The sequence below is a fragment of the Camelus ferus genome, chromosome 14, assembly GCF_009834535.1.
Source record: "Camelus ferus isolate YT-003-E chromosome 14, BCGSAC_Cfer_1.0, whole genome shotgun sequence".
NCBI classification, from domain to species: domain Eukaryota; kingdom Metazoa; phylum Chordata; class Mammalia; order Artiodactyla; family Camelidae; genus Camelus; species Camelus ferus.
In genome coordinates this window covers 18,710,801-18,726,483 of record NC_045709.1, presented here as the reverse complement: position 1 = coordinate 18,726,483, position 15,683 = coordinate 18,710,801, and the positions used below count along the sequence as shown (strand labels likewise).

Genomic DNA, 15,683 nt, shown 5'->3' with positions numbered 1-15,683 from the left:
CCCATCATCCCCTTGCTAAAAATTCATCATGAGAAACCAACAGACAGACCAACCCAAATGGAGGGACATTCTACAAAGTAATGAATTGGTATTTTTAAATAGTGACAAAATTGTGAACATAAACAGGTAAAGACTGAGGAATTGTCACAGATTGGGAGAAACTGAGCAGAAATAACATGTAAATGTAAAGTCGGCTCCTGGACTGGATCCTGGGACAGAGGAAGGGCATCAGTGGAAAAACGGATGAACTCCAAATAAACCTGCCATCTAGTTAGCAGTGTTACACCCAAGTCCCCGTCTTGGTTTTGATAACTGGACTTCGATTCTGTCAGATGTGAGCATTAGGGGACGCCGGATGAGAGGTGTATGAAAATCCGCTGTACTATTTTCACTTTTCTGTAAGACTAAAATTATTGCAAAATAAAGTTTTTTTTAAGTTCATACTACATTAAAATGTCATCTTACATCCTAAGCTGGCCTGCCACAGCTCACTACAGAGTCTGTCGGGTAAGGATGTGGACTCAAACCACAGCAGAGCTCAGTCCTGACGGACAGTCTCAGCCAGCGCCCAGGCCAGCAGCCAGGCTGGGCCTCTTGCCCATTTTTCTACATCAGCCAATAGGCTTGGACTTGGACTTTGCTGGACTAGAAAAAGGAAGAGGAAGGGGAAGCAAGCGGCCTCTCGGATGGAGCTGCCTTCCTGTGGCTCTTGTAAGCTGCTTTGGGCTCCAGCTCAGTGGAGCACCACCTCTAAGGAGGCCACCCTTTCACCGTGGCCAAAAGATTACAGAGGGTACAGTGTAGGCTGGATCTGGCCCACCTGCTGATGCCCTTGGAATTTTGAAAACAATCTCCACGTTTACAAATCTGAGCTCACATGTCACACTTGTGGGGAGGTAACTAAGCTGCTGCTGGGCGGTAGCAAGACTATTCATGTCCAGAAGCACCTCCACGTACGCAGAGGCCGGTTAAGCCCTGAAAGCTGTCTGAAGAGCGCTGTGTGTCCTTCCAGCTGCCTGTGTGCAGCCCTCAGACAGACCTCCACCGAGGAGGGGTGTTTCAGAACCCAGCCTCTGCTCCTCCTCTCCGCTGCCGTACGTCCTCTCTTGGGCATCTTGCGCCCCCAGCGAATCAGTGTCTTCTACAGTAGAAGTGCATCGACAGAGATACTATCTGCAAGTACTGTAAGAGTCTCCTCAGCAGTTTCATAGCCACCGCCCCACTGCACTTTCAAGTCAGGCAAATTCAACAGGGCCTTGTACAGAGGAAATGGCCATGGCTTGGGGCCAACGTTTCATCACTCTAGCCGCCAAGTCTTCAAACGAACTCCTGGCATGCTCCTGACCCAGGCTGGGGGACGGCGGGTGTGCAGCCTCCAAGCCAGGACCCCTCAGATCCTTTCGTCTGTCACGTGTCCAATCTCCTGTCAACGATTGTTGACTGATGATTGTGACTGTTGACACATTGCACAATTACCCTTGTCCTTTAGAACCTTTCTTAATGTTGAATGACTTGGTCCATAACAACCTTCATGACTTGATCACTGTTTTCCATTTTTAAAAAATTATCTCGTTTGTAATTCATATTAGTAAACCCTTCATGGATATAACATGTCCATGCTATGTCCAAAAATGTTTGTAAAATTCCTCAGGCCCCACACAAGCAGGGCACGCGCACTGCAGGCCACAGTGCTTGTGGCCACGGCCCTGACGCGGTCAGGGCGGTGAGTGGAGCTTTCTCAGGAGAGCACAGCTTTGCTGTAACCACAGAGAGTGCGTTGGCACCACCCAAGGCGAGAAAGGGGGAGATTCTAAAGCTGAAGCTTGGTACACTACTTCCAGAATCAACAGAGTAGGAGACAGACACAGTTATGCGGCATGTTTGGGCAGAAATCTACTTATCTGTGTAATATGAAAAATAGTCAAAGGTTGGCTTAGAAATTTTCAAAAGGGTTATACTGTTAAGGCATTCATTCTGTGTCAAGCACACGCATTAGCTCACTGAAGTCTGAGAACAATTCCACAACACAGATGTTGTCATTCCCGTATTACAGACATCTTACATTCCCATGTTACCGAACTGAGGCACCGATAGGTAAAGGAACTTGTCCAAAGTCACGTGGCTAATGAGGGGCAACTCTGGGATTCAAACCTGGGCCTCTGACTGCAGAACTCTTAACCATCAAGCTAAACTTTACAGGTAATCCCCTCAGCCTCGGGTTAACCCTGACTGTGGAGAAATGAGCGTACGACCCTTTTCCTCACAACACTCTAGTCCAAGAGGGCTGGTCCCATGAACCCAGTGTTGACTTCAGAACCGTCCCCTTGGGGGCACCTCCCTGTATGAGCTGACCCCACGCCCTGAGAGCCCCCACAGCTAGACGTCGACGGCGCCTTCTGCTGACAGGGCTCAGGAGGCGGCTCCCCACCAGGGTGGTGCTGCCCCCAGGGGGTATTTGGCAACGAAGGGAGATATTTTAGATCGTTACGATCCAGCACAAAATGACAACGGTGCTGAGGTTGAGAAGCCCAAGCTAAAGGAGCAGCAATGCTCATGAGCCCTTGTCCCAGCCGGGTGGGAGGAAGGGACACAGTCAGATGGGCTGGTGGGGGGCGGGAGGGGCTGCCCCTCACACCTGGGCTCCTTCCGTCCAGCTAATTAGTGCATATACGGATTGTCTGACCCGACAGCTTCCTTTCCCCCATAAACAGCATGTTGGCAAGTCTTTCCAAACTCGAAATTCTATCCTGACAAGCTAAGCAAACGATTCAACCAGGCGACTTTCTGCTGTGCGGTGGTAGATCTCGGAGGGAACACACGGGAGACAAAAGTGTAGCAGTGACTGGGTTGCAGGGCCCCTGGCAGGCAAGGCCAGGAAAGAACATGACTGTCAGAGGAAAGAACATGACTTTCAGGCTGGTCAGGAGTCCTTCCTAATTGTTTTAGCAGGGCCGGAGATCGCGCTCTGCAAGAACAGATGGAGGTTATAACCAGACAGCGCTGCAAACGTGGTCGGTCCCATGCTAAAACAAGACGTGTTACAGTCACTTCTTGAGAAGCTGAAGGTCAGGGTTCTGCCAGGAAGGAACCAGCCTGGGGAGTCAGACAGACCTGGTTTTCAGTTCCAGCCTTGACGTGCTCTCACCATGTGACTGTAGCCAGGAAACAAGCTCTCTGAGCCTCCAGGGTCTCTCACCTGCAAGCCAGACTCATTACCAGCCACCTCATCCTAAGGAGTGAAGGGGACGTGTGGACCAGAGCACATGGTGGTGCTGGGCACAGAGCAGCGGAGGTAGAAGGGCGGTGCCCGGCCCTCCCCACCGCCTCTGCACTGGCAGCGTGCAGGAGAGTGTGGCTGGAGAAGGGACCATGCGAGGGGCTGAGTCAGAGCCCAACAGAGGCTTTTTATTAAACGGAATTTACCTTAACAAATCATTCCATGCAAGATGTCCAGATAAACAAGCTTGCCTCAAACAAGTATTTTCGATTCTAGGACCCAAAAATGCCTCCCTGAGATACACTTACTATGCACCTGGGGTCCCCAGAAGTAGATTTAGCATGAAGATAATGAACTTGGAACTTCAGCCTCTCACTTCCAGGCCCCAGTGGAGGCCCCGACAGGGGCCCGAGCCACACAGTCATGGTCATTTACTTTTGTAAACTTGCCACTGGTAAGATGCTATGACTTTAATTGCTTAAGATTGCTGCCTTTTTCTACTCTGACTTCTCTCTGGCCACATTTCTTCTCCTTTTGGGTGATTTTGGAGTGGTCTTGGGCAGTCTGGGTCTGGCTAAGAGAAATCTTAGCTAAAGATACCTTTACCTTGGATTGAGATATATTTATAAATTACAAACTATGTTCATAGTTGTTACTGAAGGTTGTTCTGGAGTAGGGAAGGTTTCCAGGAATATTCCCAGGGCCCACTGTGCCGACTCAGCCAGCACAGAGATGAGAAGGCTCTGATCCAGAGGTCATGTCACAGGATGAGTGTGTCCTGCAGGGTCTGGCACCAGAAGTATTATGGGCGGGGAGGAGAAACAAGATGTGAAATCAACCCAGAAGAGACCAGTCAGAAGCTAGTCTGGAAAAAAGTGTTTCATCATCAAACTCATACAATTGTAGGCACACTTAAAACTGACTATGTGGTCAAAAAGAAAGTTCTCTCCTTTCAAGAATATGAGACCATCAAAGAAGATGCACCCCAAAATACAGGTTAAAAGGATTTTAGAAGTGAATTTTGTGATATTTTAATATCTAATTTTCTCTAAAATTTTCTACTCGCTTTAAAAAGGCCTCCCAAATTGTAAAAGTTTCAGGTCCTACAAAACCTGGATCCTCCCCTTTAGGTCACATGCTTGTATCTTTTTGAAGAGAGCAGAGTGGGGTAAAGGTAAAGAGGGAGACCACTAAACTCCCTAACTACTAAATGTCCTGAAATAATTATATTTCAGTGATTCAGTGAATAGAAAATTGGAAATTTTGTGTATCTGTTCCTTCTGGAAAGAGTTAAATGAAATAAGAATATAAGACTCCAGACTACGTAAGTGGATTTTCTTCTAAGGCTAAGTCCATATTGCACAGTGTTTTGGAAAGTCCTCTATGTATAATGTGAAATAAAACACATGTAGGTTAAAAAAAAAAAAAAGTCTTGTCAGTTTCTGCCTGGACCTTTCATCTGGATTTAGCTATCCTTTCTCTGCAGCCAAGATTCTAAACTCTATTCACTCCCCGTATTGTTGCTTCTACACTAAAATCAAACAAACCCAGCTTGACAATTACAGTTTTTGAAAGCACAAAGTAACACTACACAAGTTCCAGAAAGTGAAAGAACCTCTTTCTAAATTCAAATGACTGAATCAGGAAACACTCAGGTAGGCAGAGTCCTTGCAGTTTCTGTTCTCACCGCAGTAAGATTTAAAGGAGCCACATTCTGGATGCGGGTTTTCATGTTGATAAAAACTTCAGAAGAGCCCGCAGAGTCTCCGTGCCTTTCGCCTCCCCTCCCCCCTCCCAGAACTCCATCTACCCAGAAGCCTGAATTTCACAAGGAAGAAAAATGGGGCTTTCTGCTCCTTTCAGAACGCTGTCCTCCATCTCTGGAGCGCGGGACCCAGCGCCCAGTCCGCCTGCACGTCCCTCTGCTCGGGGCCGGGCAGCTGCAGCCGCCGCTCCTCCCGGTTTGGAGAAAGGAGCTATGCTGGGCGAGTTTGCAAAGTCCTGGAAGCAGAGCAAAACCAGGGAGAATTTGTGGGCTCTTTTCCTTTCCTTGGAAAGCACTTGAGCAAGAGGAAGCCGCCCCACCCACCCTGTATACCTTCTATTGCAGTCCCGGTTGTTTTACAAAAAGAGAGTCCGTGTCTTTAAAACCTTCATTTTCTCCCCAGGAGTAACCATTAGTTAATGATTGCCAGCCGGTTTCTGCCTCGCCGCACCACGTGACCGGGGCACGTGACTTGGAGCCGGCTGTGGTCTGTCCCTGTAGCTGAACAGAAAGATCAAGCTTATTATTGCACGAAGAGCCTGGGGAACTCATCAGGGCAACGTGATTCCCCGGGCGGGTTACACAACACGCGGCCGCGCTTGGCTCCTGGCTCCCGGCGCCCAGCCTCGCTCCGCCGCGGCGCAGGGAGCCGTTTTCTAAGGAACACAGAACAAACCCGGTTTTATGTTTTCCAAAGTGCGAGTCCATCTTCCCTGTGGAAAATGCATGATGATCCTAGAGAACTAAGACACCCAATTTCTCCAAGCCACCTGAGGCCTCTTGCTGGGATAGGGCGAGAGGACTGCGCAGCACACAAATAAAGCAGGAAAAACGAGACCCGAACCCCTTCTCAACTGAAGATTCTGGATTGACTATCTCCCTTCCTCCCTCCCTGGAAAGTCTTCAAAATATGCTCTTCTCTCCTTATAAAAAATGGAAACTAAAAATGACATTTGAAAATTTAAAATTTAAATGACATGTTCATTTCACATTTTTTCCCAAAGATTTCTAGAATCTTAGCAGTTAAATTTTGATTCAGCACATCCTGCAAAGGAGAGAGCAGAAGGATTGGTCTTTTTATAGGAGGGAAGAGTCTGGCATCCCTTTGCAGGTTAGGTGGTAGGTGTGTGTATGCAAATATATGCAGATTTGCCTCCAAAGGGCCCCTTCCACACCCAGGAGGTGAGGTCCTTATTATGCCCATTTTAATGCTGTTCTACCCCCACAACCCTATTCTGAAGAAGCCCTGCAACATTTTGCTTTCTCTTGTCTCTAAGGGTAGTCTTCGGTGACAACTACAGAAGAAAGGTAGGGGAGGGACAGTGACCTTGGTTATCTCCAGACCAAGGCCTTCTCTGAGTAGAACTACAGAGGAGAACCACAGCCTTCACTTGCCCACCAGCACCTGTCCTAGAACACGAGGACAGCCCATTCTCCAGCTCAGGCCAGGTGTCCGCCGTGGATTCACTCACTCCACAGATACTGACGGAATGCCTCCTCTGCCCCGCGCTATTCCAGGAGCGGAGGAAGCAAGAGTGAGCATGGAAGACAGATCCCTGCTGCCGGGAGGGCAAGTGATCTCTACGAGGCCTGGTCTGGCCAGGAGTCTGGGGTGGGCGTCCCCCATGTGAGACTTGCTTCTGCAGCCCGGCCATTGCTCCAACGACCAGGGGCCCTCCTCTACTGGCCATTAGGGACTAATTTGCCAAATGATGCTTTGCAAACAAAGATTGCATCTTCGCTGACAGATTTGGTATGATCTTGTTTCTTGGGCACCATCTAAGTCAGCACTGAGGAGTCTTTGCTGGTGTTTCTGATCCTGAGTGGTCAAGAGTCTGCCTCACTGCTGCTGGCAGCGGGGCTGAAAATACAGCAGAGCTTCTTGGAAGGGACCACTCCGGGAGCTGTAATCAAAGCTCTGCATGGAGTTCCAGCCAAGCATCAGCACCTTGGCTTCCCCACAGCCCAGCTTCAGAGGACACCTGAGCAACTCTGACAGGAGCTGCCTGAAAGGCCAGCCCGTCCTGAGAGCCAGGGGCAAGGTCCGGCCTCAGGCAGCCTTCCAAAGGACAGGAAGCCAACACTGCTTGTATTCCTGCATGAGAGATGGGTATTAACCTCCCTACTTTGTCAGGCCTGATGTGGATCAGAGAGTAAAAGTGTGTTCAGAAATTGGCAAAGCTTCAGACATCCTGAATGAGAACTGATGGGGGAACAGGAGGGAGAAACTGAGGGAAATGATCACATTCTTAGTAAAACCTTGATTGGATTCTGATGGACACTCAGTGAATACTCTTTTCTCTAGAACTGCACAGCCAGCCCTCCATATCTGCGGGTTCTGCACCCTCAGGTTCAACCAACTGCAGATCCAAAATATTCACACACACACACACACAAAATCCAGAAAGTTCCAAAAAGCAAAAGTTGAATTTGCTGCATGTCAGCAACTATTTACATAGCATCTACAACTATTTACATTGTACTGGGCATTATAAGCAATGTAGAGATGACTTAAAGTATGCAGGAGGATGTGTGTAGTTTATGTGCAAATACCATGTTTTTTATATAAGGGAGTATCCACAGGTTTTGGTATTCCCAGGGGTCCTGGAACCAATCCCCTATGGACACTGAGGGGCAACTGTATACACATCAAAGGAAGAGGAAGATGGCAAGCTTAAACAATAGTCAGAAATGCAGGCTCAGTTGTCTGCTGGCTGACGATGGCCTTTTATACAAGAAGCATCACCTCAGAGATGGTCCTTGATATCCACATGTGATAAGCAGTGCAGATGTCAGAACTTAGCCATCCAAATGTGGCCTTTGGCCATCTCCAACCCTGACCTGTGCATCAGAAGAAGGGAGGGCCCGGCTCTGGCCCTGGGAACTCAAGAGTATTTTAAACTAAATGTCTTCCCCCAGCCTATCTCAACAATACTTCCTATAGTCCCCAGTTTTCTGGAGAGGAAGAGTGACTGCCATCTTCCTTCCGCAGACGGGGAACCTAAGGCAGAAACATAGTAATACCCCCAGCATCGGCAAGTTCTTGGAAAAATCACAGAATAAAATTCGTATCTTCTCCAGGCTCACCTCTTGCAAATTCCTGTACTACCAAGAGTGTCATAATGGTGCAGCTGCTATAGAAAACAGAATGACAGTTCCTCAAAAAGTTAAACCCAGAATTACTATATCATCCAGCAATTCCACTTCTGGGTATAGACCCACAAGAATTGAAAGCAAGGACTCAAACAGATATTTGCACAACCCATGTTCGTAGCAGAATTATTCACCTAGACATTTTTGGAGTTTTAGGTGATCTCAAATAAGAATTACCCACCATCCAACCCTTCTGATGTCCACGGAGATGAAGTGAAAAAGTGGACACGTAGGCTGTGATGCCATCTCTCTTGTCCCTTAGCCTTGGTTCTGCAGTGCCCACAGTCCAGAGAGGTAAGGACTCCCCCTTCATCAGCCCATGCTCACCCTCACCCAGCCCCTCCAGCCCTGATCTGATCTGCTAGCAAGAGAAACTGTAACACAGAAAAAGGAAGACAAAGGATTAAGGTCCACCTGCCCAACCCCTCCAGCATAAAATGCCATAGATTTAAAATACATTTTCTTACCCACACATCGTAATAGACAGATTTTGCAGAAGGCCATGGGAAATACCTGATGGAGTGTTAGCACAGAAGCTGGACTTCAAGAGATATAAGGGAAGAAGATCTCAGGAAGCACGAGAGAAGAGAGTGTAGACAGCTCATTTTAAGTGTCCTCTGCCTCGGCTTTACGACTTAACATGCAGTAGAATAGTGCAAGTTACCAGAAGCCATAAGCGATATGCTGTACTTCTATAAAGCTTGTACTGAATAATTCTAAGTAAACAGGGTCTTTGGAGCTGCTTGAAAAGAAGGCTAGCCCTCATTTGGAAAACCCACAGGCCTCCTTGGAAGAAGTTAAGCTGGTGGTTAGAATGACCTGGAATTGTTGTGTACACTGACAGCTGACAGTCACCATGAGTACTCGGTCAACCTGCCAGTGGGGCAGGTATGGGAGACTTCTGCTCCAGGCCTCCAGCACACTTGGCCCCTGCTTCCTCCTCCATCAAGTAAGACCTCACATAGGCTGCAAAGTCATTAGGAGAAACTTACGAATGACAAAGCCATCAATAAACTACCTTAAAGTCTCTCACCTCCTGGCCTCATTTGGTTGTCACTGCCACATGCAGGAATACTTACTTAGCTCTGTGCTGGTCATGAACAAATGTTTGATTTACTGGGTGCCAGTATTATTACTGTTATTCTGAATATCCCACAGATACAGCAGTCCTATTTTTCAAGTCCCAAATTAGGAACTTCTAGTGTAAGATTTGTACAGTTTACCCAGGCAGAGTCTGATAGATTATTTCAACCCAAGATGGTTTGGAAAATTCCAGGCTGTGTAGGGCCCACCGATGACAGACACTCTAGCTTAACTATGAAACTTACCCCAGTTCCCATATCCTTGGGGGTGCATAAGGGTCGTGATTCATCCAGCTGACACATTCCTCGTTGTTGCATTCAATTCAATTCGTAATCACACATTGATCACCTAAATGCAAAATACTGAGTTGAGTGCTTTGAGAAACAGAGAAATGAAAAAGAAATGGCCGTGCCCCCCAAGAAGCACATGAGGGATGTGCCCAGGGGACTCCGGGAGCTTGGGGAGCTCAGATTCACTGTTGGTCCCCGATAATACCTGACTAGTGCCTCTAAGGCTTTTAATGGCAGTTTAAGGTATTTACACTTGATTAGGAACCAGAAGGTACTAAGTAATCTCCACACAAAACTAGAGGATAAGATGACACAGCTGGAGCCTGGCTGAGGCTCCAACACAGCGAGAGAATGACCATGGTCCAAGCTCAGATTCTCACGCTGCCCAGAGAGACCCGCTTCCCCAGTGCTTCTTGACCTTTTAGGAGCCTTCCTACGAGGTCCAAACAGACCTATCCTTGAACAACTAATTAGTACTAATATGTAAGGAGAGGTTAATCGATTCATGGTTTTCCAAGCCCCTCAGGGGAGGCACTTGGGTTTGATGGTGGAATTTCAGTGCAGTGAGCAGCACGGGAACAGTTTTGAGCCAACAAGCATTTCCGTTCCCTTCATCTCAGGTGCTGAAGGCCCTCTCCTTTGCTTGCATGCACAGTTGCCTCCAAGGGGAAATTCTCCTCCTCCTGGCCCTGCCCCATGCAGCCACCAGCACAGAAGCATCCTTTCAGCCCTTCAGAAATCAGGCAGAGAGCATCGCTGGGAGCAGCAGCAGAGGGAGCACCCCACGGAGCTGGTCTAGCCCTACTCATGAGGCCAAGGTGAGAAACAGCATCACTTCTTCAATATGAGACTCAAGCCTTCTTGAGCTGCTTTCTTCCTGCAATCGTGGCCAAGCTTAAAGCCAATGACATTAGCACCTTCTCAAAAGGGGCCCTTCTGATACCAGCAGAGCTCACAGCATTGAGAAATGGAGAGTGTGGAGAATGTAGAACAAGCCAGCAGGGCAGCAGGGGCTGTGGGCCGGGCAGCGTCTTCAGACATGGCTCTGGGCATTTCTGGCTCAGCTCACTAGGCCTTCTATATTCACTAAGTCATCATCTGACTTGAATTGTTTCCCAAACAGGCTCCTCTGTCAGAAAGAGAGATTCATTCATTCATTCATTCAACAAATACATTGATCCCCTACTATCAGCCAGAATGACACAATGCAGTTTAGTGGGAAAGGTAGCCAGAAGTACCAAGAGGCCTCCTGTGGAGTGTGCAGCCACCGAGGGAAGCCCAGGGTGTTGTGGCCGCACCCGGGGGCATCTCAGTCAGAGGGCTGGGGCAGGGAAAGCTGCTGACTGGAATATGACTTCCTACTGAAGGACAAGGATAGCTGGAGAGACAAGGTGAAGGAAGGCATCCCAAGATGAAGGATGCACATGGATGAACCAGGCAGAGGCATGAAATGTCCTGGCCCCTCCTTTGCCTCTTTGGAACAGTCCCTAAGTGCTACCTCAGAGGTGGCCATCCTAGGATACAGCCTCAGTAAGGCCACTAAGTAAAACGTAATTCTCAGCTTTTGGGCTGTGCTTTTTTTTTTCAGTCAATATACCTTAAATTATGACATTGAATTCCCTCTCTCGTAGGTTTGGGCTACCAAGTCAGTCATCCTGGGATCACATCACCCATCCTAGTCTTGTTTCTAAGCCTCACAGTTGAGGCCTAGAGGATGTAGGGAACCCATCCTTGGAATCTTGCTACGTGACCAAGACTTGCCCCTTACCCCATCTGGAGTGAAGGCGCATGGGCCATCTGGTGTGGCTGCAGGGGAGGGAGTAGCAGGTGCTAGAGCTAGAAAGGAGAGTGGGGACCAATTTCAAAGGATCTCCTAGGCCATGCCAACAAGTTGCCATGTGTCTCACAAGCAAAGAACTGTACGTTATCTACGCGTTCCATTTTCAACTTAATGCAGAAATGACATATTTAGGCCTGAATACACATTGTTGAAGGTGGCAATTTGCTGGCCATTCTTCTAGCTCCCACAGTAGGACAGTGCCTAGGGAGGTGGGGGGAACAAACTAGTACTAAAACCCAGCAGAAATGAGAGATGGTTGCACATTACCTCATCAGCTTTCAACTAAATTAATGGAAAATGGCTTCTTGTTCCCTTTACTCTGAAAATTTACTGCTGGCTCCCTCATGTACCTGAGGTCGGAATTCCAGGTGGGCAGGTGATAAATACCAGGCTGTGTTCAAGGGCGGAACTAGCTTCTCGTCTCAATTCCAAGATAAATATGTCGTTCCTGCCATGCGCTCAGCTTCCAGAAACACAGCCATGCTTCCGGCAAGGCAATGCCAGAGGCTTGATCAAACTTCAAACGGGTATCAACTGCATCACGTGCAGGAAATGTGTAGGAAAAGAAAAGTGCCTCTAAAAGAAAACCTAAAACATCCCACCTGAATTTATCTTGCAGAGAAAGAAAAGAAACAGAGGAAACAGAGGTGATCCCCTGGGGCACCACCCTTGCTCCTCCGCGCTGGAAAGGGAGCGTGCAGGCTTAAGTCCAGCCGTGTCCAAGTCTCCTCTTTGTAAACAGCTTCCATGATTCCAGTTACCAGCATGCCCCCCGAGCAAAAGAGGTAATAGGACATTTAAAAAAAACAAACTGTATCATTATCACATGCTAACATTATTCATGTTTTTTAGATCATGTTTTGGGGGAAAAAAATTAAGGGCAAAGGCCCTAGAGACAGATGGCTCGTTTCAAATTCTCGTAGAGTCTTCCTGCTCCGTGACCTCAGGGAAAGTAACTGACCTCTGCGAGCCTCAGTCTCCTCAGCTGTAAAATACAGGTGATAAGTTGCACCTACCTTAAAAAATTGTGGCAAGGGTTCAATGAGTCATTCCACAGAAAAATTCAGGACTCTAACTGGCACATACTAAATAGCCAATAAACATTAACGCTTATTATGGTTGTGATTATGCCCACCGGGAGTCAGGGTCTCAGGCTCTGTCTGGGACCCACCAGCTTGTTTTGCAAAGAAAGACTCTGCCTTGTTGCTAAAATTTCTGCTCTCCCCTCACCTAGCACCGTAAAATGCATGTTTTTAAGGGCCTAGACAAGAGAGTGAGGATGAGTCAGCTAGCAGACATCAAATTAAAGTCAGTGGCATCTTGTCCATATACGAAAAGCAATGCTTGTACTACAAAATAATATGGATTTTAAAGGAAGAATCATGGCAGGAGAGTCTCCATTCCAAACCTACTTAAATAAAAACAATCAAGCAGAGAAGCAACATACATCACCATTCAAATCCCTAAAGTCACACTTTGCCAAAACTTCTGAATTATTAAGGATGAGACTGATGCTGTCTTTCTATATAAGTACCGCGCACTAACCACTGGAGCTTCCATACTACCTTTCTAAACACAGAAATCCTAGGGAAAATGAACAAAACTTTAAAAAAAAAACCTTACAAAGGGAAACCCAAATCCTTTTACACCTGTCTGTAGCTGTCCAGGCTTGCTTAACATTAAGATACTGTTTAAAAAAAAAAAAAGAAAAGAAAAAAAAAGGCCAAATCAGGTTTCACAAACTAACCTGTGTGGCTTATAAAAAGGTAGTAACTTGGTTTGTCGAACAGTTGACGGTCTGATTTCCCATTTAAAATTTTGCAACCCTGAATTATTATAATCTTTCAAATGTAAGGGAAAGTAGAGGCAAAGCCTTGCCCTTAACTTTTTCTGGGCTTTCTTGTGTGCTTGAAGTGGACTCTGATACCTTCAGAATTTGCTCTTGCCTTGAAGCAATAGACAAGTATGTGCTGCTCTGTTCTAAATATGGGAACAGCGAGTACAAATAGAAGATTGAAGATTTGCTTTGAAGCTCGATGTTGCCAATGCTGGAAGCAGGCAGCCAGGCCCTGCACAGTGAGAGCTTCCTGCTTTTAACGGTAACATATTAATTCTGGGCAGTGTCTCGTTAGACCGAAGGTCAAGAATCTGATTTTGACCTTAGTATTAAGAGGAATTCCATGTGAATCCTAAGAGTGACTGAGTGAGTACTGTAATATTACTGCTAATTTATAACGATGATACTGTCCCAAGTTTCTTGTTTTAGTGCTTTTTATCTCCCAAAGGTTTCAAATCACTTCACAGACCAATCATTTCCCCCACTGTTGACCTGTAATCAACTCAGGCACAGAATATTGCTCTATTGTCAAGAATACAGCCACAGTAAGCCTGTTTAAGCATGAACTGAAGAAAGATACCCGCTGAAAATTAAAGTGTAAATTTTCGGTAGGCAGGTTATAATTAGCCACTTGAAATCGAGCCAAGAAATGAAGTTTAATACCCTTCTTCTGTGAAAAGCACCCGGGCAGCTTTCCTGACCATAAACAGACTTCAGGTCGTCACCTCCTCTAACTCAGGGTTTTTCAGCCTCGGCACTATTGACATTTTGAACAGGGTAATTTTCTGCTGTGGGGCGGAGGGGCTGTCTTGTGCACTACAGGATGTTTAGCAGCATCCCTGGCCCACTAAATGCCAGTAGAACACGCACACGCGCACACACACAGAATTGGGACAACTGATTAGGATTCAAAGAAATTTCAATTATGAAATGGATCTTCTATCATAACTTTGATTATGAAATAGGGACCTGAAATTAGTTCCTAGCCCCCCAAAATTAAAGAAAATAGACAACTCTGGATTATCAAATGCACCCTCCCCTGGGTGGCAGGGGATCTCTTCCTGGCATGTAACTTCCCCCAAAGGACTGCTGTGAGTTATTACAGCTAGCACTGCAACATCCAGGCATCCACTGTGCCCACCTACCTCTCAGACTTCCTGGGGTCAGAGTTCCTCTCCCTTCTGGAATCCACAGTCTCTGCCAAACTGCATCTAATTGCCCGAAGACACTGTGATAACTCCAGCCACCTCTCTGAACACCACCCATGGCCTGCAGCTTCTCACCCTCCCCACGGCACTCACAAAACCTCCTGGGACCTCAGCTGCAGGAGGGCTCCCTCACTGCCTGGGCCACGTGCCCTCCACACCCCAGATACTGTGGCTTTCAAACTTTCTCATCATATTTTGTATCATGAACCCCCTCCCAGCTCACATCTACAAACACACATTTTGTACTTTGTAAACTTTTTATTCTGAACTAATTTTAGACTTACAGAAAAGTTGCAAAAAAAAAAAAAAAAAAAACAATAGTACAGAGAATTTCCATATATCCCTGCTAGGATCTGAATGCTGCGTCATCCCCTCCACCAAATTCATTTGTTGAAGCCCCACTACCCAATGTCACAATATTAGGAGGTGAGGCCTAGGCAGGTGATTAGATTATGAGGGTGGAGCCCTCATGAATGAAAGTAGCACCTTAAGAGGCTCTAGATAGCTCCGTGGCCCCAAAGACACAGCGAGAAGGCAGCATCTACCAGGAAGCGTGTTTTCACCACACACAGAATCTGTCTGCACCATGGGGTTTCCAACCTCCAGAATGGTGAGAAATAAATTTCTATTGTTTGTAAGCCACCCAGTCTGTGGCATCTTGTTATTGCAGCCGGAACAGAATAAGACATCCTTATCCAGTTTCCCTGAGTGTTAACACCTTATAAATCCATAGTGCAGTTGCCAAAACTGTCGCCAACAAAGCACACTGGGGTCCCCAGGAAAAACAAGATGGAATCTAGGTGGTAAGATAAGCTCTAACCCCTTCTTTTGTGCTTAGTCTAGTTTCACTTGCCTGTCGGGGACGGTGTGCCGAAGCCTCACACCTGACACTTCCAATTAGAGTTCCCAACTCAGGACCCCTGGGCGGGACACCTCGCCTCAGGCGTTTAAAGCGATGCTGCGCAGGTCACCTGGATTCAAAATGGCCGCTGGCGGGGCGTGTGCAAAGGCTGCTCCCGGCACTGCGGCCTCGTGAGCAGCACAGCTGCGCCTGCGTGGGGCTGGTGAGAACCCCGCCCCCCATGGAGATCCCTAGAAAGCGGCCCCGCCCCCTGGACGGGAGCGAGGAGAGAGTCTACAGCAAGCTCACACTTCTCCGCTCTTTGATCAAAGAGTAAAGATTTCCTTGGCTTCTGAGCCGAACTCAGTCTCCTTCTATTGGCTCTAGCGACACTGGGCAGGAGGACCCTTGCTGGGGACTGACTTGGGAGGGTCCGTAACAAAACCAGG

General features: G+C 47.4%; 1 long non-coding RNA gene across 9 annotated transcripts in view; it reads right to left on the bottom strand.

Annotated features, from left to right (window-relative positions):
- LOC106730733 overlaps positions 1-15,683 on the bottom strand; it is a 98,203-nt gene that overhangs the window by 54,343 nt on the left and 28,177 nt on the right. For 7 of the 9 annotated variants that reach the window (XR_004325753.1, XR_004325754.1, XR_004325756.1 and 4 more), the window contains one exon: positions 9,464-9,566. This is a non-coding gene — a long non-coding RNA (uncharacterized LOC106730733). Of the gene's footprint in view, positions 1-4,081; positions 5,219-5,315; positions 5,484-9,463; positions 9,567-15,683 lie in introns of those variants that run through there. The other 2 variants (XR_001367195.2, XR_004325751.1) reach the window with 1 other exon arrangement.